Below are 24,750 nucleotides of genomic sequence, written 5' to 3' on the forward strand. Positions count from 1 at the left end.
CCTCTAGTAATAATTGTGATAATGTATTCTTTGAGCATGAAAAATGAAGGGGGCCTGTTTATTGACTGTTCAGAGTCTACCCACTGGGCAAACACTGGTTGAAATCCACATTGTTTCCAGGTCATTTCAATGTGAAAAACTGATTGGATTTGAAAAAAAGGTTGATGACTTAAGGGAATTTGGTCTGTTTTTCACCCAAAGTTACACCTACATCCAAAGACATGGTGAAATGTTTTGTTGGTTCACGTTGAATTCAGGTTAGTTGACAACTCAACCAAATGTAAATCAAAACTAGACGTTGAATTGACAGATCTGGCAACATCCTTCATCCCGACAATGTTAGCCCAAAGGCATTTCTTCGCATGAGAGGGAGATAGAGAGCATTGGTGTATGTATTCATGGATGCAAAGGGGAAACAAGCTTCCCCCAAACATTTTACAATAAAAAAATAGACTATCTTTTCATAATTTTGCTTCAATTCGCAAGAGGCTGAATGTATCTCACCGGAGAAGGTATCTGAGCGAGCGAAACAGAGCCTCTCTGTCTCGGTATGTGTAGGCCATCTGTCTGATGCCGTCTGGTCAAAAAGAGTATGACATTGTTGCCGCCCATAGCATTGATTGCAAGGGAAAGCCAGCAAGGCCTCCCTTGATAAAAAAGTATAAATAATAGCCAATCAGCATTGAGCTAAATTGAGTGAGCTCAACTGTGAATGGTCCTGGCGCACCCCAAAAAAACTGTCAAGGGAAGCCAGTTTGGCTTCCCTCCAATAAGTCATTGACAGAAACAACTTGAATTGTATTGTCCAGTGGGTAGGTAGCTAGCTAAAATTGTCCCTTTCCTGAATTAGCCATGGATGGCAATAGGGAGTTGGACTTGTGGTTTTACTTAATTCTCCGTACAATGATTATAACGGCAATTCTGATCCAACCATAAATTCATACATTGTGCCCCTGGCCTGAGAGGAAGTAAGTTTCATATGTAGCTAGATGTAGAAGGCTAATGTTAACTAGCTAACATTGCCCATAAAAAGGAAGTTAGGCTAGTGAGCAAGCATTTTAGCCAGGTAGACTAGAACAACAACAAAAATGTAAGTGTGTACTGTATGACAGCCATAAACTGTTTCGTTGACATTGTTTCTTTACAAATAGGCTGAGTTAACATGTTTTTTCTACTTGTACGCATGCATGCATGCACACACAGACACAAATCAGAACCATGGACAGCCACATCATATTTAGCTTTGGTTGATTGGACTAAATTGTTTTTGGTATCTTTTAATTGTCACTGTACTAGACTAAGCAGAGGTGATTTGATGATGTTGAAATGTTGCTGGAATAGTGGAGGCAGCTCCTGTTTTCTTTGCGACTTGAGGTAACTCTCCGTGGTTCTAAATCAATAGTTTAGGTGGGCAAAAATGTCGGAAACATTAACTTTCTTGACCACGTTGCAGGTCAATTAACTGCTTTTTACATGCAATATGAATTTTGGACTTCCCCGGACAGAGGTTACTCTCTGGTTTTGTGATGAAACAAAGGTGTGGTTGAATTTATTCTGCGACTGTGTCTTCTTGTCTCGGCCTTTAGGCCTATATATCACGGCGAACAGGTTATTGAACAAACAAACCAATCATCACAACACATAGATTGTAATATGTTTGTTTTTTCTGGCTTGGCTTCCCCAGTGGTTTAATCTCTCCCTTGGGCTGTCGCACTATCTCGTCATCTCTCTCTCTCTTTCTCTCTCATGCCTTTCTCTCGACCTGGTCCGCCTGTCACCCCGGCGCTCCAGCAACCATGTTTTTATGTGTGTGGCACTAGAGAAAATGGCAGCGGGGAGAGAGAGCAAGGGAAAGTGAGAGAGAGGAGAAGAGCAAAGCCAGAGGCACACAGGATGTGACACTTGATCAATGAGGAGGAGCGTTGTTGTGGCCGACTCGGTGCACCATCTGAGAGAGAGACCTGTCGTCAGCAAGGGAAGGAGAAGAAGAGAATGAGGGGGAGAAATAAAGAGGTATTCACAGGAAGGAAATCGAATTCTTTAGAAGCAAGGTGTACGTTTATGTCTTAAGGAACCGCGGGCGTATACTTTCCTCCAGTAAAGTATTCAAAATGCAATCTTCCAGCTTTCAGGCTAAACTGGAAGAAAAATGTCTAAATATAGAAAATCATCCAAGAAAGAAAATAATCATTCCCTAAAAATAATCACCCATACTTCCACTATTTAGGCCTACATGTATTTTTTTTTTGCTGGTTTGTTTATGGGTTTCAGTGTCTGCCACTTATACTGAACAAAAATACAAACGCAACATGTAAAGTCAAAGTTGTGAAGTTGGTCCCATGCTTAACGAGCTGTAATAAAATATCCCATAAATGTTCCACATGCAAAAAAAGCTTATTTCTCTTAACTTTTGTGCACAAATTTGATCACATCCCTGTTAGTGAGCATTTCTCCTTTGCCAAGATAATCCATCCACCTGACACATGTGACATATCGAGAAGCTGATTAAACAGCATGATCATTACACGGGCGCACCTTGTGCTTGGGACAATAAAAGGCCACTCTAAAATAGGCAGTTTTGTCACACAACACAATGCCATAGTTGTGTGCAATTGGCATGCTGACTGCAGGAATGTCCACCAGAGCTGTTGCCAGAGAATTGAATGTTCATTTCTCTACCATAAGCCGTCTCCAACATCGTTTTAGAGAATTTGTCAGTACGTCCAACCTGTCTGTAATAAAGCCCTTTTGTGGTGGAAAACTATTTTTGTTTGACTGGGCCTGGTTTTCCAGTGGGTGGGCCTGGCTCTCAAGTGGGTGTATATATAAAAAAAAAAAAAGCCCTCTCAGGCACACCAATGGCTGTGCCCTTGCCCAGTCAAATGAAATCCATAGATTAGGGCCTAATTCATTTATTTCAAATGGACAGATTTGAACTGTAACTCAGTAAAATCATTGAAATTGTTGCATGCTAAGTTTATATTTTTGTTCAGTATATAAACACGTGAACTTGAATAGACCTAACAGCATTAAAAGGCCCACACCTTGATAATTTGTTTTATATGCAGTACCAGTCAAAAGTTTGGAAACCTAGTAATTTCAGGGTTTTTCTTTATTTGTACTAATTTCTACATTGTAGAATAATAGTGAACACATCAAAACTATAAATTAGACTGGGGCCTTGATAATGTCAAAATCCTCCAAGAGAAAGACAAGAGTAGGAGTGAGAGACAGAAGAGATAATAAAAACTAGAGTATACCCGAGGGCTATGGTATTAACTTCAACAGACTCAAGCACTATCTGGTCGCTCTGTTGGCACTAGTTTACACGGTTTCTGTAACATACCGGGGTATACAGGATTACCGGAAGTGCACAAATATATTATTGTAATTCTTGACGCACAAAATAATTTATGGAACATGGATCTTGATTCAGGATTGCTCTTGACATTTTGCCACTGAGCTAGCAAGTTAGGGATTGATAGAAATGGAGGGTTTAGTCTTTTTTTTATCTAGTCCAGTGGGGGGTCGTGAAATTTGTAATTGATGACATTTCAATATTTCTTAGGGATTTAGAATTAGTTGCTTATTGGGCTATACAGTATATCGATGTGTGCCCGATGCCGCCCCTTATATCTGATTCTCCGCTGGGCGCAAAATATTAAGTGCGCCTATAGGCTATTTAGTGTGGTCTCAATCAAATAATCCATAGTCTTAAGTGCATGTTAGGAGAAGCAGAGCAAAGTTATATTTCTAAGATAGCTGCTGGGATGGTGTAAATAAATCTAGGCTGCATTACACACTGAAATGAATATTCCAACCCTGAGCCCCGGCCTGCTCTTGCTGTGTAAGCGTACAGTAGCTGGGATGGTGTAAATAAATCTAGGCTGCATTAAACAATGTAATGGATATTCCAACCCTGAGCCCCGCCCTGCTCTTGCTGTGTAAGCGTACAGTAGCAGTTCAGGAGAAGAGTCAAAGGCTTTTTTAGAAAATATCAGTTTATTGGGCCTTGTCCAAAAAATGCAATATCTTGCGGGCGGATTAGCCTATAGCCTATGTTCAGTTCAGTTTGAGAAGGAGAACACGATGATCAGAACGAGGACCGGAGGTCAACTTTGATAGCTTGCTACAACTATAATTGACTTTAATAAAAACAATAATGTTTCTTGTCAGAGTTATTGACCTCATAATAACCCAGATTCTAATTACTTTCATTGTGGTGCTGAAACCTGGAAGCAGCAGCAACAGTCAATCGGAAATGGACACCTCATGGTGCTGAAAGTAAGCAAATTTGAGTAGGCATAATTCATTTAAACCATCTTAAACCGTCTTCATTTTAATTAGACTTTACTAACAACAAGATGGCTTTGTGTTGGAGCCTATTACTTCCTATTTAACCCTCCTGTTGTGTTTGTTTCAAGTTTTTTTTAAATGACCGCCCCATTATAGCTTATTATAAATCCATAATAATACTTATATTATCACCTAATGTTGTTAGATATTTTTATCAACTTAAGTAAACATTACAAGTTTTAAACATGTATTTTATATTTATGGCCTGTAGGCCTCATTGACCTGAGCTAATACGACTTGTGTTTTAGTAAAAAAAAGCATCATGTATGGATTATTTTGGCCCTGGGGTCATCCTGATAACATTTTCATCCTACAGCCGACCTCTCCTCTCAGGTAGGGATGAAGACCAGGACAAGTTCCCATTCTTTGACCGGAATGTGACAACATCCTCAGCAGGGCCCTCTTCCTCATCACTGGATTGTAACAACAACCTCAGCAGGGCCCTCTTCCTCATCACTGGATTGTTCCACATCGGTTGTCTCTTGGCCTGGATCATATTCTGTGTTGTCTTCAACTTCTGACACTTCCTCCTCTAATGCATCTTCACTGTCACTTTCCTGGCCTCTCTCCTCCTCACCAGTGTCATGATCAAAGATATGATCAAGAGCCTCACATACAGTATATCGTTTGGTCATTGTGCTGCCACAGAATTAATTGTGAGCCACAAAAAAGGCCTCAAAGATTTATATACCAGAGCTGCGAGAAAAGTTCTATATATTATTGAAACAATGTTGCGATTGTTTGTGAGAATGACAAAAGGTGTGGTTCCCTTGGGGGTTGCTATGGAAGCCAAGAAGGGGAGTGAGGTGTGTGTGTGCTCAAACACACATGCATGTGGGGGTCTGGGAGAGGAAGTGTGTCCATCTGATGAATGGGCATGTGCCTGAACTCAATTGTATACACTAATTGTAGTCTCACTCATTCATTTCTAATGATCAGTCATTTTTGACCAGGAACACCACAGGTGTACAAAAGTTAAATAAAACACCCAAATGTTATGAAAATCATTAAAGTGTATTTTGTGTGTTCAGATGCCCTGTGTGGACAAAGTCATGGAACCTTATGACAATCAGATTATTTATTTATTTTATTTTTACCTTTATTTATACAGGTTTTTTCTCATTGAGATAATATCTCTTTTCCAAGAGAGACCTGGTCCAATAGCAGCAGGGGGAACAACGTTTCAGACAAAACAACTTACATACACTAACACAAAACTATAAACACACATACAGTACAACAATTACACTAAAAACAGCTGGCCTAAAAACAATTACACTCTTCTATGATCAATTGTTTAAACTCCACCAACGAAACTAGATCATCACATTTTAAAATGTTCAGGAGCGAATTCCAGGACCACGGTGCTAAGTAACTAAAACTATTTATACCATGACCTGTTCTAATTTTTGGTTCTGTTAGAAGCAAATCAGAATGGGACCGTAATTGATATTTATTTACTGACCTGACTAAAAAAGAACAGAGATAAAATGGCATTTTACCCAATATGGCCTTATAAATCAGTGTATACCAGTGTTTCAGCCTACGCAAGGTCAATGACGACCAGCCAACAGCGCTGTAGAGATCACAATGATGTGTTAGACGTTTCTGATTTGTAATGAACCTGAGGACTGGATGATACACTGAATCAAGTGCTCTCAGGGTAGTGGCTGAGGCCTGCATATATACACTGCTCAAAAAAATAAAGGGAACACTTAAACAACACAATGTAACTCCAAGTCAATCACACTTCTGTGAAATCAAACTGTCCACTTAGGAAGCAACACTGATTGACAATAAATTTCACATGCTGTTGTGCAAATGGGATAGACAACAGGTGGAAATTATAGGCAATTAGCAAGACACCCCCAATAAAGGAGTGGTTCTGCAGGTGGTGACCACAGACCACTTCTCAGTTCCTATGCTTCCTGGCTGATGTTTTGGTCACTTTTGAATGCTGGCGGTGCTTTCACTCTAGTGGTAGCATGAGACGGAGTCTACAACCCACACAAGTGGCTCAGGTAGTGCAGCTCATCCAGGATGGCACATCAATGCGAGCTGTGCCAAGAAGGTTTGCTGTGTCTGTCAGCGTAGTGTCCAGAGCATGGAGGCGCTACCAGGAGACAGGCCAGTACATCAGGAGACGTGGAGGAGGCCGTAGGAGGGCAACAACCCAGCAGCAGGACCGCTACCTCCGCCTTTGTGCAAGGAGGAGCACTGCCTGAGCCCTGCAAAATGACCTCCAGCAGGCCACAAATGTGCATGTGTCTGCTCAAACGGTCAGAAACAGACTTCATGAGAGTGGTATGAGGGCCCGACGTCCACAGGTGGGGGTTGTGCTTACAGCCCAACAACGTGCAGGACGTTTGGCATTTGCCAGAGAACACCAAGATTGGCAAATTCGCCACTGGCGCCCTGTGCTCTTCACAGATGAAAACAGGTTCACACTGAGCACATGTGACAGACGTGACAGTCTGGAGACGCCGTGGAGAACGTTCTGCTGCCTGCAACATCCTCCAGCATGACGGTGGGTCAGTCATGGTGTGGGGTGGCATTTTTTGGGGGGGCCGCACAGCCCTCCATGGGCTCGCCAGAGGTAGCCTGACTGCCATTAGGTACCGAGATGAGATCCTCAGACCCCTTGTGAGACCATATGCTGGTGCAGTTGGCCCTGGGTTCCTCCTAATGCAAGACAATGCTAGACCTCATGTGGCTGGAGTGTCAGCAGTTCCTGCAAGAGGAAGGCATTGATGCTATGGACTGGCCCGCCCGTTCCCCAGACCTGAATCCAATTGAGCACATCTGGGACACCATCCACCAACGCCACGTTGCACCACAGACTGTCCAGGAGTTGGCGGATGCTTTAGTCCAGGTCTGGGAGGAGATCCCTCAGGAGACCATCCGCCACCTCATCAGGAGCATGCCCAGGCGTTGTAGGGAGGTCATACAGGCACGTGGAGGCCACACACACTACTGAGCCTCATTTTGACTTGTTTTAAGAACATTACATCAAAGTTGGATCAGCCTGTAGTGTGGTTTTCCACTTTAATTTTGAGTGTGACTCCAAATCCAGACCTCCATAGGTTGATAAATTTGATTTCCAGTGATCATTTTTGTGTGATTTTGTTGTCAGCACATTCAACTATATAAAGAAAAAAGTATTTAATAAGAATAGTTCATTCATTCAGATCTAGGATGTGTTATTTTAGTGTTCCCTTTATTTTTTTGAGCAGTGTATAACATCACTAAAATCTAAAACCGACAGTAATGTACATCGTACCAGCTCCTTCCTGGCCTCAAAAGAAAAACAAGCCTTATGCCGGTAATAAAATCCTCTTTTCAGCTTGAGCTTCCTTATCAAGTTCTCTACATGCACAGTGAAGCTCAGCTTATCATCAACCCACACACCCAAATATTTGTACACTTTAACTTGCTCTATAGTATGTCCAGCCAATGTAGCAATGACATGATTTGTAACATGCCTGGCATTTGAAAATACCATGCATTTTGTTTTACCCGAATATATCGGCTTTAAATCATACAGATTCTGTTGTATGATGTTAAATGCTCTTTGGGCATTTTCAAAAGCTAAAGAACCTACTACCACTTGAATAAAGAACAGTATCGTCTGCATAAAAATGAACATCCGCTGTTTCAATAAGATTCCAAATGTTGTTGATATACAAAATTAACAACAGTGGGCCCAAAATAGAACCTTGCGGAACACCTGAGCACACCTCTATGGACTCAGATTTACAGCCATCCGCCATTAGACATTGTGTACGATTTGATAGGTAATTTATTAACCAATCTAGAGCATGACCAGTAATTCCACAACATTTTAACCTTTGCACTAACACAGCATGGTCCACGGTGTCAAAAGCCTTCGACAAATCAATAAAAACAGACACACAATGTAACTTCTTATCAAGAGCACAGTGGATGTCATTTAAAACCTTCAATGTTGCTGAAACAGTGCTGTGGCCAGACTTAAAACCTGATTGCATTCCATTTAAGATGTTGTTTTCTTAGAAGTAGGTCTTTGGCTGCCTACTAACTAAGGACTCCAGTACCTTTGACAGTACAGACAATTTTGATATGGGTCGATAGTTGTCAAGTAGCGAGGGATCTCAACCTTTCAGGAGAGGCAGTACAAAAGCAGATTTCCATAACTTGTGGATTTCCTTAACATCAAGCGTAAGGTTAAAAATACATGTTAAGGGGGAGCAATGATGTCTGCGGGGGTCTAGTTCATCAGGGCCAGGGGATTTTTTCCCATCAATTTCTTTCAGGGCTTTACTCACTTCTGAAACAGAGAAGGATGAAAAGGAGAACCTGGTGAAGGAGTGCACAGGGGTGTCAGGTACATTTATAGGGGGGTCAATTATACCTTTGACCTTTTCAAATAAACTGCCTGCATCTAAAAAATGCTGGTTCAAGGCTTTCAGAATGGAGGTTCTCTCAGTTACAATCTGTGTGTCGACCATCAATTGTTTAGGAAGCTGTGTATCTTTTCTGCACTCCAAACCTTTCACTACTTGCCAAAATTTTTATTAAATGAACTACAGCAGGAGGGTTAAGAAATAAGAGTTAGGCCTACCTGTTTGACAGACATATTGGTCTATAGGCTGCTATATCTATAGGTTTTCCTCCACCCACCATGCACTCTTTAAATAGCCCACCTCCCTCTCAGTGAAGGGCTGTTAAGTTAAAACCAGGACTCGAATTGAGAGTGTATGAGAGGGTATGCCATAAGTCTACCTTTTACTAAAGAAAATGGCAAAAAGCACAGGCTTGTTAGCTTAAGATTTTGAAGATCTGATTCATATAAAGTGATCTATAACAGTGCATTGGTCCCCAATGCTTTATGCTACAAAAAAGCTGGAGAGGTGTGACTTCGATTTAGAGGCTGAGCTACTACAACCTATAGCCGAGGAGACGAAGAATGTACTTTGCTTGTGAAGTCATCCAATTCTGTCACTATCAATCGATTGAGCTATTCACTTTCTGTACAATGGAAGATGTTTAAACCTGGACAGTTTTTAGGGAAACACTTGCGACCTTCTCTCATTGGGTTAAGCCACGGATAAGTAGCCGGCAGTTAAATATGACGTTTTCTGCGTACGGTAGGCCTACTCTGTCTGGGGTCATTGGGGTCAAAATGTAAGCCTGATTTTTAGAAAGTACCATGCTCAGATTCCTACTGACGTCTCAGATTTAATTATTGCAAGCAGGAAACAAGACACACTGATTTGGCACTGGAGAAATATGATAAGATGAACACATAGGCATATATCTCTGTCCGTTCTTAGCCTGTCGTTTCATGAATGTGTGTGGTATTAAAAACATATTCTGTTGATGTCAAATGATGTAGAATTGCATGACATTTTTATAAAAGGCAATTTTTTCTCAGATCTGAAAATACGATTATAGATTCATGCAATGCTTTTACTCTAAAGGAGATATTTCCACCCACGGTGGTCTGTAAACCCACAACCTTCTGGCCCCACAGCCCTCTGCGCAGTCAAAATGCCTGTGTTGCCATGTAATGCTTCCAGGATGAAGAACAGTTTCTAAAACTGCATATCTAATGATCTGGTCTGTCCAAGAAGTGAGGGTAAACAGTAGGCATTTTCTTTGCTATCCACTATGTTAAAATTATTATTTTGGGTATAGTGGAGTGCCACCCATTTTCATATCAGAGAGGTCCGATTTTCTCCATGTAACCCTTATTATAAACAACGTTCACTCCCTTAACAAACCAAATGCAAAGTTGGAGCCCTGAGCAGAATATAATTGATTTGACACATCTTACATTTCTTGTAGTTATACTTAACTTACTTAAGCAGTGGCGTAGCATAGACCCCGTAGCACATACCCCGTGCTACTCAAACGGTATGGAAAATCATAGTCGGTATTTTGAAATACCCCATTATACGGTATATCGCCCAAGCCTAGTAAGGACGGAAGATTGGAAACACACACTCTCTTTCATACACACAAACACACAGGACGAATTGACACTGGGTAAGGACTGGAGATTGAGAACACACACAAAATCTTAGTTGAGAATAAAAGGATGGCTTGTCTAATCCAGAGTGGGCATTGCTGCTGGTTCTCCAGGATAATGTCATTGAGAAAGGTGCTGAGCGAGGGGGGTTAGGGGGAGGGAAGGACGGAGAGGATGGAACGGACACAGGGTGATGCTAATCTGGATCTGAGTGCGAGGAGTTTCTTTTCTCCTTCTCGCCCTACTCTACCCTGCTCAATGCTCACTCTGTGGGTCTTTAACTTACTCTTTCCTTTTTGTCTCCGTCTTTCTCTTCACCCCCTCCAACTATCTCTGTCTCTCTCTTGCTTCCCTCAGAGTAGACTTAGCAACAATGACACTGATAGCCCAGACACTGCATGATTGTTTGTGTGTGTGTGAACATTCAAGTGTGTGTGCATGTACACGCACTTGTGCTTTCGTGTTTACGCGTATGTGCACCTGTGTGTGTACTGTATGTGTGTGTGGAGTGGTGTGGATAAGTGAATGCCGTGATCACAGTAGTGGAACTAATGGAACGATATGATGCTGTGAGCTTCGGCTGAGGCTCTGCGGCAACATATTGAAAATGTGGCGAGAGCCAGAGCGAGATGGTGATGATTGGAAGAGAGTCAGTGATGTAAGAGAAAGAAAGAGATGGAAAGAGAGATATTGGAGAGGGATAGTCATAAAGGAGAAAGCGAGAGTGATGGATAGAGAGATAAAAAGAGAGAGATACTGGCAGAAAGAGAGATGGAAAGAGTGTGATGGGAAAAAAGATACTGACATAGAGATAGAATAAAGGTAAGAGAAAGTGTATAGTGAAGAGGAAGAGAGAATAAGGCTACAAAAGAGACAGACATTGTAAGGGGTGCGTAACTGGTGGCAGGGAAGTCAAATACAGGAGAGCAGAACTTGGTGAATAGCTGGAGCAGTTTAATATACAAAACAACAAACGCATGGGTACAAAACCCGTAGCGCACCAGAAACACATAGCACGAGTACTTACAAATAAACAATTTCCGACAAGGACATGGGGGGAAACAGAAGAAAAATATACAACATATAATTAGGGAATTGAAACCAGGTGTGTGTGAAAACAAGACAAAACAAATGGAACATGAAAAATGGATCGGCGATGGCTAGAAGACCGGTGACGTCGACCGCCCGAACAAGGAGAGGAACCTTGATCAAACTTATAACTACGTAAAAGTCCATAATGATGGAGTGCAGAAACACCAATTCAAACACAAGAGCAACTCACCAGGGGACCTGTCCCAGGTCAGCCATAAAAGCAACCCACCAGGGGACCTATCTCAGGTCAGCCAAAACAGCAACCCACCAGGGGACCTGTCAAATGTCAGCCATAACAGCAAACCCACCAGAGGACCAATCCCAGATCAGCCGCTGACACACCCTGTCATCCATCCATTCACACACACAGGGAAGGAGTTAACAAGTCATCAGGAACAGCAACCGTGCGCTATTGGCTTGGGTTCATTACACAGCTGATTTCAAATAATCATTGCTTGATTATGAGTTGAACATTTGAGTCAGCTGTGTAGTTGTGCTAGGCCCAAATGTTCACCCCTTGGGGTCCCCAGGACCGAGTTTGGGAAACGCTGCTATAGGTCCTTGGACGAGTCAGCAGTCAGATCAAACAACTCAGGAAGGGCCTGAAAGACACAGGAGCTTCCCTAGTGGGGAGTTGCAGTAGGGTTCAAAAGTAGCTGGTCAGTGGTAGAACAGCCAGTCAGCTCCTTTGTTGTTCAATGCGACGTGCCATTTCATAATGACTGCTGTGGCTACTGCTAGCTAGCATGAGGACGTAAACGTCAGTTTACATAAACACTAGCAGTCATTCAAGCTTATCAGTGTAACAGTTGTGATAATAGGACAATTCGGAGTAAAACGCATTTCTGATCTCTGGATTGCGGTATGTTTTCCGAGACATAGACTACCGCTCAAAAGTTTGGATCACTTACCGTCAATATTTCTTGCCAACGTACAATCATTGGACAAAAAATTAGACGAGGTATGATCACGAATATCCTACCAACGGGAGATCAAAAACTGTAAAAAAATTGAATCGTGGCTGAATGATGACATGGATATTCAGCTAGCAGCATATACGCTGCACTGGCTAGATAGAACAGCACACTCAGGTAAAGACATGGGGGGGGCGGGCGGGCTGTGCATATTTGTAAACAACAGCTGTTGCATGAAATCTAAGGAAGTCTCTAGATTTTGCTCGCCTGAAGTAGAGTATTTATGATAAACTGTAGACCACACTATTTTGCCGAGAGAGTTTATCTATACTTCTCGTGCTGTTTATTTACCACCACAGACGGATGCTGGCACTAAGACCACACTCAGTCAGCTGTATTAGGAAATAAACAAACAGGAAACTGCTCACCCAGTGGCCGGGGACTTTAATGCAGGGAAATTTAAATCAGTTTTACCTAATCGCTATCAACATGCGCAACCAGAGGGAAAATAATTCTAGATCACCTGTACTCCACACACAAAGACGTGTACGTAGCTCTCCCTTGCCCTCCATTTAGTAAATCTGACCAAATTTCTATCCTCCTGATTCCTGCTTACAAGCAAAAATTGAAGCAGGAAAAACCAGTGACTCGGTATATAAAAAAGTGGTCAGATGAAGCAGATGCTAAAGTACAGGACTGTTTTGCTTTCACAGACTGGAACATGTTCCGGGATTCTTCTGATTGCATTGAGGAGTACACCACATCAGTCACTGGCTTTATCAACAAGTGCATCGAGGACGTTGTCCCCACAGTGACTGTACGTACATACCACAACCAGAAGCCATGGACTAAAGGCAACATTCACACTGAGCTAAAGGGTAGTGTTGCCGCTTTCAAGGTGCGGGACTCTAACCCAGAAGCTGATAAGAAATCTTGAGAAACCCTCCAACTAACCATCAAACATGCAAAGCGTCAATATAGGCCTGAGATTGAATTGTACTACACCAGCTCCAATGCTCGTCGGATGTGGCGGGGCCTGCAAACAATTACGGACTACAAAGGGAAGCACAGCCACGAGCTGCCAGTGACACGAGCCTACCAGACAAACTAAATAACTTCTATGCCCGCTAGGAGGCAAGCAACACTGAAGCATGCAAGAGAGCATCAGCTGTTCCGGACGACTGTGTGATCATGCTCTCCATAGCCAATGTGAGTAAGACCTTAAACAGGTCAACATTCACAAGTCTGCAGGGCCAGATGGATTACCAGAACGTGTACTCCGAGCATGCGCTGACCAACTGGCAAGTGTCTTCACTGACATTTTAAACCTGTTCCTGACCAAGTCTGTAATACCAGCATGTTTCAAGCAGATCACTATAGTCACTGTGCCCAAGAACACCAAGGTAACCTGCCTAAATGACGACCGACCCGTGCTATGAAAGGCTGGACATGGCGCACATCAACAACATTATCGCAGAAACCCTAGACCCACTCTAATTTGCATACCGCACCAACAGATCCATAGATTATGTAATCTCAAATCGCACTCCACACTGCCCTTTCCCACCTGGACAAAAGGAACACCTACGTGAGAATGATATTCATTGACTACAGCTCAGCGTTCAACACCATAGTGTCCTCAAAGCTCATCACTATGCTAAAGACCCTAGGACTAAAAATCTCCCTCTGCAGCTGGATCCTGGACTTCCTGATGGGCCTCCCCAGGTGGTAAGGGTAGGTGACAAAACATCTGCCACACTGATCCTCAACACGGGGGCCAGTCAGGGGAGCATGCGCAGTCCCTTTCTGCACTCCTTGTTCACCTATGACTGCATGGTCAAGCACGACTCCAACACCATCATTAAGTATGCGATGACTCTGTACTAATACCCCCTGTATATAGCCTCACTATTGTTATTTTATTGTTGCTCCTTAATTATTTTTATTTTTTTTATTTTCTTGTTTATTGATTTTTTTGTATTTATAGATTTTTTACTTCCGTTTATTTGAATAAATCCTTTAACACTTATTTTTCTTAAAACTGCATTGTTGGTTAAGGGCTTGTAAGTAAGCATTTCAATGGAAGGTTGTATTCGGCGCATGTGACCAGTACCATTTGATTTGAATACAGAGAGGGATTGAACTGACAGTAAATCAGACACAGAATGCATGTATTGACTAGGAAACAACATGTTAATAAATGTAGCTAAGGATGCACTACAAATGACTTGGCTAGGTACAGTGGCTTGCAAAAGTATTCACCGCCCTTGGCATTTCCCCTATTTTGTTGCCTTACAACCTGGAATTAAAATGCAATTTTGGGAGGTTTGCATCATTTGATTTACACAACATGCCTACCACTGAAGATGCAAAATATTTTTTATTGTGAAACTAGAAAAAAAATAATAATAATTGGGCGTGCATAACTATTCACCCTCCCAAAATCAATACTTTGTAGAGCCACCTTTGGCAGCAAATACAGCTGCAAGTCTCTTGGGGTATGTCTCTATAAGCCTGGCACATCTACCCACTGGGATGTTTGCCCATTCTTCAAGGCAAAACTGCTCCAGCTACTTCAAGGCAATGGGTTCCGCTGTTGTATAGCAATCTTAAGTCATACCACAGATTCGCAATTGGATTGAGGTCTTTGACTAGGCCATTCCAAGACATTTAAATGTTTCCCCTTAAACCACTCAAGTGTTGCTTTAGCAGTATGCTTTGGGTCATTGTCCTGCTGGAAGGTGAACATCCATCCCAGTCTCAAATCTCTGGAAGACAAACAGGTTTCCCTCAAGAATTTCCCTGTATTTAGCACCATCCATCATTCCTTCAATTCTGACCAGTTTCCCCATCCCTGCCAATGAAAAACATCCCCACAGAATGATGCTGCCACCACCATGCTTCACAGCAAAATTAAAAGCACAAAATACAGATCCACAAGCACTATTTGAATGTGCAAATGCACATTAAACAGTTGCAAATGTTAGGAATTTCTGAACATTTGCTCACAAATCGTTCAACATTTGTTCAAATTTTAGTTTTATTTGTGAGCTGTGTTGAATCTATATAGAGATCATTCATTTATTTGACCTATGACATTTTATATATTTATAGATGATGGTTTTATTTACTAAATATTGTAATAATATTCACAGATCATAGTTTTGTGTGTGAGTTATGTTGCATATACACACTGATCATGGTACACATGCTTACAGAATAAATAAACAAAACTCACTCCATACAGGTGTGCTAGATTATGGTTGGAGTGAAAACCTACAGGACCGTAGCTCTCCAGGAACGAGGTTGGAGAGTACTGGTCTAGTCTGTGTTAACGGGCAATACTTAATCGCTATGGATCAAACATGATCCCAGATCCCCTGGCTTTATGCCAATGTAGAGAATGATGCGCCACCAGCTAATTGAGAAGTCTGCAAAGACATTTTAGAAGATTTTCATAGCATAAACATAAAATCAGCTACACACATACTGTACTTACCATCTCAACACCCCCCCCCCCCCCCCCAATTTATATCTAACCATCCCCCAGGTGGGAGGCCCAATCTGAGTGATCATTTTGTCAGCCCAGTTACAAAATCACAGGCAAACAAGCTAACCAGCTGTGATCCCCTACCAACATCTGAGTGCTGTGAAATGTTTGCAATAAATTGTTTCTATCTTTTAATTAACTAATTATTTCTCAAATTAGACTCGGTTCCTCCATCTATGTCAACCTTAGGCTAGTGCTGGTTGTTTGGTGGTGTTGGTGTCAGCAGGGTCTTTTGTAATCATGGTATGTCAGGCTGGTATCAGTATACAAGCCACTCAAAGTGATGCTAATGAAAACTATATGCATCAGCAGTATGCAAAGGCATCACTTCCTGTGTTTCTTTTTTGACTGGCTCTCTGGATGTGTGCATTGGGCCGAATTCATTAGGCACACTGAAGCTAAGTTCAAGGCAGTCCCTCCCTGTTTCAGGCTGTATTGTTCCGTTTTGTGCCTAATGAGTGTTGAGAAGTGAATAAGACAATTGGGAGAAGGAATTGAACTGCCTTGCAAAATGAGTGCATGAGTGCTCTTGAAAAGAGATTGAAATCTCAGTGAGTGTGTGACCTTTGTCAGTGTCTAATCAAACTGGTAGTAGAGGACAATTAAACACCATGTCATATTTTCTAATGGAGACAAACCCGGTTGTCACGATCGCTGTCTTCAAACTCCCTATCATAAATGAGCCAAGGCGCAGCGTCTTTAATCGAAGTGAAACCTTTCACAAAAAAAGAAAACAGGTAAACAGAATCGGAACGCAACCGTCGCGCACACAAACACTCACAGAAAATAAATAATTACCCACAAACACAGGTGAGGAAAAGGCTGCCTAAGTATGATCCCCAATCAGAGACAACGATAGACAGCTGCCTCTGATTGGGAACCATACCAGGCCAAACAAAGAAATAAGAACTATAGTTTTGGCAAGTCGGTTAGGACATCTACTTTGTGCATGACACAAGTAATTTTTCCAACAATTGTCTACAGGCAGATAATTATAATTATAATTATAATTATAATTCACTGTATCACAATACCAGTGGGTCAGAAGTTTATATACACTAAGTTGACTGTGACTTTAAACAGCTTGGAAAATTCCAGAAAATGTCATGCTTTAGAAGCTTCTGATAGGCTAATTGACGCCAATTGGTGGTGTACCTGTGGATGTATTTCAAGGCCTACCTTCAAACTCAGTGCCTCTGCTTGACATCACGGGAAAATCAAAAGAAATCAGCCAAGACCTCAGAAAATAAATTGTAGACCTCCACAAGTCTGGTTCATCCTTGGGAGTAATTTCCAAATGCCTGAAGGTACCATGTTCATCTGTACAAACAATAGTATGCAAGTATAAACACCATGGGACTAAGCAGCCATCATACCGCTCAGGAAGGAGACGCGTTCTGTCTCCTAGAGATGAATGTACTTTGGTGCGAAAAGTGCAAATCAATCCCAGAACAACAGCAAAGGACCTTGTGAAGATGCTGGAGGAAACAGGTACAAAAGTATCTATATCCACACTAAAATGAGTAATATATCGACATAACATGAAAGGCCGCACAGCAAGGAAGAAGCCACTGCTCGAAAACTGCCATAACAAAGCGAGACTACAGTTTGCAACTGCACACAAAGATCGTATTTTTTTGAGAAATGTCCTCTGGTCTGATGAAAAAACTGTTCGGCCATAATGACCATCGTTATGTTTGGAGCAAAAAGGGGGATGCTTGCAAGCTGGAGAACACCACCTCAACCGTGAAGCACAGGGGTGGCAGCATCATGTTGTGGGGGTGCTTGGCTGCAGGAGGGACTGGTGCAATTCACAAAATAGATGGCATATTGAGGAAGGAAAATGACATGGATACATTGAAGAAACATCTCAAGACATCAGTCAGGAAGTTAAAGCTTGGTCGCAAATGGGTCTTCCAAATGGACAATGACCCCAAGCATACTTCCTAAGTTGTGGCAAAATGGTTTAAGGACAACAAAGTCAAGGTATTGGAGTGGCCATCACAAAGCCCTGACCTCAATCCTATAGAAAATTTGTGGGCAGAACTGAAAATGCGTGTGCGAGCAGGGAGGCATACAAACCTGACTCAGTTACACCAGCTCTGTCAGGTGGAATGGGCCAAAATTCACCCAACTTATTGTGGGAAGCTTGTGGAAGGCGAAAAGTTTGACCCATGTTAAGCAATTTCAATGCAATGCTACGAAATACTAATTGAGTGAATGTAAACTTCTGACCCACTGGGAATGTGATGAAAGAAATAAAAGCTGAAATCATTCTCTCTACTGAAATGCAAGCAGCAGGTGATGAGACCAGTTGCAGAAAGTATTACAATACCAAAAAATACCTAACATTACATTTCACTCAAGTCAACCTTACCAACATGATTGTAATCCAGTCCGTCATCAGTACTATTCATATTAACTGGACCTCCTTAGCACAAACTAGAATTGTTCACTTTATTTTAAATGATGATGTAATGTTCAATGAATCACACAGGTGGCGAATGTCATTAGATAGAATAGCATTTTCTAATCCTGGTCCTGGGGACCCAAAGGGGTGCACATTTTTGTTTTTGCCCTAGCACTACACCGCTGATTCAAACGATCCACTTATCAAGTGTTGATGATTTGAATCAGGTGTGTAGTGCTAATACAAAAACAGTATATCTTCCTCCACTATCCCACACTGGGCACAAACCAGTGATCCTCTGCACGCAAACACACAAGACTCTACCTACATGTTTATTTATCCTACTGTTTTTCCCAAACAAATGTCAATGATTTGGCTCAAACCGTACCAATTGGATTGCTCCATCCGCACCATTTCAAGATAGATGTGGAGTGAGCTTACGGCATGTTTTTAACTCTGTTAAACATTTGTATGTGATCATGCATTAGTGTATGTCTGTGATTCCTTTCGTGACCCGCCTACTCATTCATGTCGCCTCTCTCTTAGACCAGTGTTTCCCAAACTCGGTCCAGGGTTTTAGTCCTAGCTCTACACAGCAGATCAACTAATCTTCAAGCTTGGTTATTTGAATCAGCTGTGTAGAGCTAGGGCAAAAAATCTAAACGTGCACCTGAGGGGGGCAGGACCGAGTTTTGGAAACCCTGTCTTAGACCATGGTACTGTAATTGTACTCCTCAGTCTTGCCTTCATCGTTCGTAAGTGAGAAGAGATGGTGGTACTGCAGAGGTTGCCCTCTGCCTTATTCTTCTGAGGCAGGCATCTCCAGAGGAACACTGAGGAGGGATAGATGGGAAGGAGAGAAAATGACATGGTCTTCTCAGTAAGCCATACCAGTATAAATACAGGTATTCTGGTTGGAAATGGGGTGCTTGTCAAGGCAAATAATGCATTACTAAACCATCTAGAAAGACACTGAGGAGCCGAGGGGAGGATACTCGCATGTACATGGAAAATAAACTATAGGTGGAGTTGATGCCGTATGTCTCCTAGTTGAACATCTTACTTGCATCTCAGCCATTAGACTAAAACCAGCCATTAAAGCTAACAGAGATATAAAAAGGAATGGTGGTTAGTGTGTGTGTGACAGTGTGTGTCTCACTGTGTCACCAGTGGCATACTACTCAGATTTCTTTATGAAGTTAGCCAGCTTCAGCTTCACACTCCAGGTCAGGCTTCATCCGTACTTTGATGGTGGATATTTCTTGCCCTTTGCCGCTAACTTCAGCAGGCTTGTGACTGCGTGTGCATGTCGCACATTGCTAGTCGAATGTCGAATGCTGAAACATCAATTCATGGGCGATCCAGTGCTACATTTTCATTTGTAACGAAATCAAAAGAAAAGAAAAGTTACCTTGCAAATTCAGCAGGCTATGAGATACTCTTAATGATCAGCTATGAAAAGCTAACTGACATTTACTCCTGAGGTGCTGACTTGCTGCACCCTGGACAACTACTGTGACTATTATTATTTGACCATGCTGGTCATTTATGAACATTTGAACATCTTGGCCACGTTCTGTTATAATCTCCACCTGGCACAGCCAGAAGAGGACTGGCCCACCCCTCATAGCCTGGTTCCTCTCTAGGTTTCTTCCTAGGTTTTGGCCTTTCTAGGGAGTTTTTCCTAGCCACCGTGCTTCTACACCTGCATTGCTTGCTGTTTGGGGTTTTAGGCTGGGTTTCTGTACAGCACTTTGAGATATCAGCTGATGTAAGAAGGGCTATATAAATACATTTGATTTGATTTGATATGGTGTGAAATAGGCTTTTAGAAGTGCCATCTTTATCTTATTGTCGTTAATGCCGTATTTGGGTTGCTTATCAATGCACTAGCACCTTTATCCCCACTCCTATCTATCCTTCTATCTGTGGAACAGCTTATTACTTTGTGGCCATAGACATATAATCCATAGAAGGGTTTTGGAACCCTCTAACCCTGGCAATTTGATTTTTAAACTCATGGGTACACAAGCAATGGCTGCCAGTCTTGACCTGAATGGGTACCACCATCTATGGATTATGTCTATGGTTGGTTGAGTCTGTCAATTTGCTTTTGGAAATGTCTAAATACAATTGTGCAAAAAATGTACAGTTTGGAAGCAAATCCACTTTGGCTTAATACAATACTTAACCAGTCGTCTTTCTCAAATGCAGGGGATAATTCTTCAATCTTTGCGAGAGGGAGGGTATCTGATTTCTTTGTGCCTCAACTCATGGTTCAGAAACTTCAATCAGGATAAATGGAGTTAGCATTTAGTTAGCCTGCCCGGAGCAGGTTAATTCTGAAGGATTTGTTGCCATAGAAATTGACCTAGCTAAAAAGGTGAGCCACTTTCATGGTAACGGTTATCCTGCGTTTAACCTTGCCTGGACATCCGACCTTGAATTGCATGTCGGGCACAATGGAGCGTTTGAATCAGGAAAGTTTCCTCTCATGACCTTTACAATTAAATGATGTTTTAACATACTTTTCCGGGTTATCTGTGCATTTGGTCCTTTTGCAGGTAAAACAATAAAGACAATACACTGAGTGTACAAAACATTAAAGACATCTGCTCTTGCCATTACATAGTCTGACCAGGTGAAAACTATGATCCGTTCTTGAAGTAACTTGTTAAATCCACTTCAAATCACTATAGATGAAGGGGAGGAGACATGTTAAAGAAGTATTTTTATACCTTGAGACAAGGATTATGTACGTGGGCCATTCAGAGGGTGAATGGGCAAGACAAAAGGTTGAAGTGCCTTTGAACGAGGTATGGTTGTAGGTGCCAGGCGCATCGCTTTGTGTCAATAACTGCTATGCTGCTGGGTTTTTCCATAACTGTAAATTAACCATGCTCTAATACTGTATACAAAAAATTGACAAACCAATCAATAATTAGGAATGTGTCACGACTTCCGCCGAAGTTGGTCCCTCTCCTTGTTCGGGCGGCGTTCGGCGGTCGACGTCACCGGCTTTCTAGTCACCACCGATCCATGTTTCATTTTCGTTTTGTTTTGTCTTCAATGTACACACCTGGTTTCCATTCCATAATCATGTTCCTTATTTAACCCTCTGGCTTCCCCTTTTGTTTTGTGCGTGATTGTGTTTGTCAAGTGGTTCTGTGTACGTGTTCTGGATTGTTTATGTTTATCCTTATTGGATTATTGTTGATATTGAGTAAAGATCGTGGCTTTACTCATACCTGTGTTCTGCGCCTGACTCCGCTTCATTCCATTCACCTGGAACACTGACAGAATCACGCACCTAAAGAATGGAGTCAGCAGGTGCACCCAGCCATCCTCTACCAGTGGAGGAACGCGTCCAGCAGCAAATTAGGGGGAGAGGGGGTTTTCCCGGCAATCATCATCATCACCCCCGCTCCCACAACAACCTCCCTCGACGTCCACCCCTCCTTCATCCAGCATCCAGTGGAATTTGGCTATCGCTCCCGAGGGTATATGACGGAACGGCTGCCGGGTGCCAGGGGTTTCTTCTCCAGCTGGAGCTCTACCTGGCAACCGTTCGGCCGGCTCCTTTGGGACGCGAGAGTGTGAACGCCCTCATAAAGCACTGGAATGGGCCAACGCCATCTGGGGAAGAGAAGGACCGGCGTTGGACGATTACGAAGATTTCAACCGGTTTCGACTATATCATCTCAGACAGGGGATGAGGAGCGCACAAGAGTTCGCGCTGGACTTTCGCACTCTGGCCGCCGGCGCGGGATGGAATGAGCGGGCCCTGATCGACCACTACAGGTGTAGTTTACGCGAGGACGTTCGCAGGGAGCTAGCCTGCAGGGACACCACCCTTAACCTTGACCAGCTGGTGGACCTATCCATCCGGCTGGATAACCTGTTGGCCTCCCGCGGACGTCCGGATCGGGGTCCGTCAGTTCCATCCCCCAGCACCTCTGATCCTACTCTGATGGAGCTGGGAGGTACTGCTATGAGGGGGACCGGAGGGGGGACCATTCCCTGCACCACCTGTAGCCGCAGAGGGCACACTGCTGGTCAGTGCTGGGGAGGTTCCCCAGGGAGTCGAGGTAGCAGGCGGATCGCTGGTGGATCATCCCAGGTGAGTAGGCACCCGACTCACCCAGAGCTCCCTGTTGCGCACATGTGGTTGTTTATAGAATTTCCTGAGTTTTCCCCGCATTCCCAGCATAAGGTGCTAGTCGATTCAGGCGCGGCTGGGAAATTTATTGACCGTTCCTTTGCATGTAGATTAGGGATCCCTATTGTTCCCGTTGATGTTCCCTTCCCTGTACATGCCTTAGATAGTCATCCTTTGGGGTCAGGGCTAGTTAGGGAGGTCACAGCTCCACTCTGTATGATAACGCAGGAGGGTCATGAGGAGAAAATTAGTCTCTTTCTGATCGACTCTCCTGCGTTTCCTGTTGTGTTGGGCCTTCCCTGGTTGGTCTCACATGACCCCACTATTTCGTGGCAACAGAGGGCTCTCAAGGGATGGTCACGTCAGTGCTCAGGGAGGTGTGTAGGTGTTTCCTTAGGTGCAACTACGGTGGAGAGTCCAAACCAGGTCTCCACCATACATATTCCCCCCGAATATGCTGATTTGGCACTCGCCTTCTGTAAAAAGAAGGCGACTCAATTACCACCCCATCGACGAGGGGATTGTGCGATAAATCTCTTGGTAGACGCAGCACCTCCCAGGAGTCACGTGTATCCTCTGTCACAGGAGGAGACGGCGGCTATGGAAACATATGTCACCGAATCTCTGGGACAGGGATACATTCGGCCTTCCATTTCACCTGCCTCCTCGAGTTTCTTTTTTGTGAAGAAGAAGGATGGAGGTTTATGCCCGTGTATTGATTATCGAGGTCTTAATCAGATCACGGTAAAGTCCAGTTACCCGTTACCTCTCATAGCCAGTGTGACAGAGTCATTGCACGGGGCGCGCTTCTTCACAAAATTGGATCCCAGGAGCGCTTACAACCTGGTGCGTATCCGGACGGGGGATGAGTGGAAGATGGCATTTAGTACCACTTCTGGGCACTATGAGTACCTCGTCATGCCATACGGGTTGATGAATGCTCCATCAGTCTTCCAATCCTTTGTAGATTATATTTTCAGGGACCTGCACGGGCAGGGTGTGGTGGTGTATATAGATGATTCTAATATACTCCGCCACATGCGCAGAGCATGTGTCCCTGGTACGCAGGGTGCTTGGTTGACTGTTGGAGCATGACCTGTACGTCAAGGCGAAGAAATGTCTGTTCTTCCAACAGTCCGTCTCCTTCCACTGTTGGAAATGTCCATTTGTCTGTCCTTCAGGGTGAACTTCTCGGTGACAGCGTTGTAGAAGTCACAGCAGAAACACATGTCTGGAGCAGGTTTTCATAATGCATATCTCTGTACACTTCCTGTCACTTTCTGTTGAACGCGGAATGAGGGAGAGCTCGGTTTGTTGTTTTGGAAAGTTTGTTGTTTTAAAAGTGTATTGGAAAGTTTCTTAGCAACTAGCTAACTTTTTAGTGTGGATCCCGCAACGCAGTTGGCATCAGTTGCTGGGACTGCTACTCTCTGTCCAGTGATCCTAACGACCAAAACAGGGTCTGCGGAGTGAATAGGCATAGCAGCTAAACAAGCTGATAGCGGGGATTCTTGAGGGCTTGAACGCAGCCCGCGACACGGTAAGCCATTGTGGCTGGGACCGCGGATTGTCCCAGGTTTGTGGCTGTCTAGATCCCTACTGTTTGCGGTATTAAATCTTCCCTGTGACCTGCCCTGTCTAGAACTGCGAGGAGTAACAGCAAACCTATGTTGCTAGCTACCATGACAAAGAGCAAAACGCCAACAGGAGTACCGTTGAGAACAGGGGTGTCTATCACAGGTGAAGGATCTTGAAACGGACAAAAAAAGTTCTACAACAATTGTTACAACAACAAGAAAATTGCTTCAAGTGTTTTGTCCAAATACTGGTTGATTCAACTAACTTCAAGTGTTTTGTCCAAATACTGGTGGATTCAACTAATAAAAGAATGGATGACCTGACCAGAGAGGTCCAGGACCTGAAGAACAGCTTGCAATTCTCCCAAGGTCAGCTCGATGAGTTGAAACAGGAGAATGGCAAGATGACAGCAATTGAGAGAGGACATCAGTTCTGTGTTTGAATCCATGATAACAATGACAGATAAATCAGACTATAACATGGTTGAGGACGGAATTGCAGAATCTCCACAAGAGACCTGGACGGAGTCTGAGTTCAAAGTAAGGGAAATGATCTCTGAGAAATTGAAGATTGACTACAGGAAGATTGAGGTGGAGCGTGCCTACAGGACTAGAATACCCACCACCGGCCCAGGTGACAGGCCCAGGCCAATAGTGGTCAAGTTCCTGAGGTTCACGGACA

The 24,750-nt window shown here is 43.2% G+C and overlaps 1 protein-coding gene across 1 annotated transcript in view; it reads right to left on the bottom strand.

Moving 5' to 3' along the window:
- The window catches only part of LOC139530510 (ALK tyrosine kinase receptor-like), a 745,539-nt gene that overhangs the window by 429,604 nt on the left and 291,185 nt on the right, over positions 1–24,750 (bottom strand). The window lies entirely within an intron of this gene.

The sequence above is a fragment of the Salvelinus alpinus genome, chromosome 9 (assembly GCF_045679555.1).
Source record: "Salvelinus alpinus chromosome 9, SLU_Salpinus.1, whole genome shotgun sequence".
NCBI lineage: Eukaryota > Metazoa > Chordata > Actinopteri > Salmoniformes > Salmonidae > Salvelinus > Salvelinus alpinus.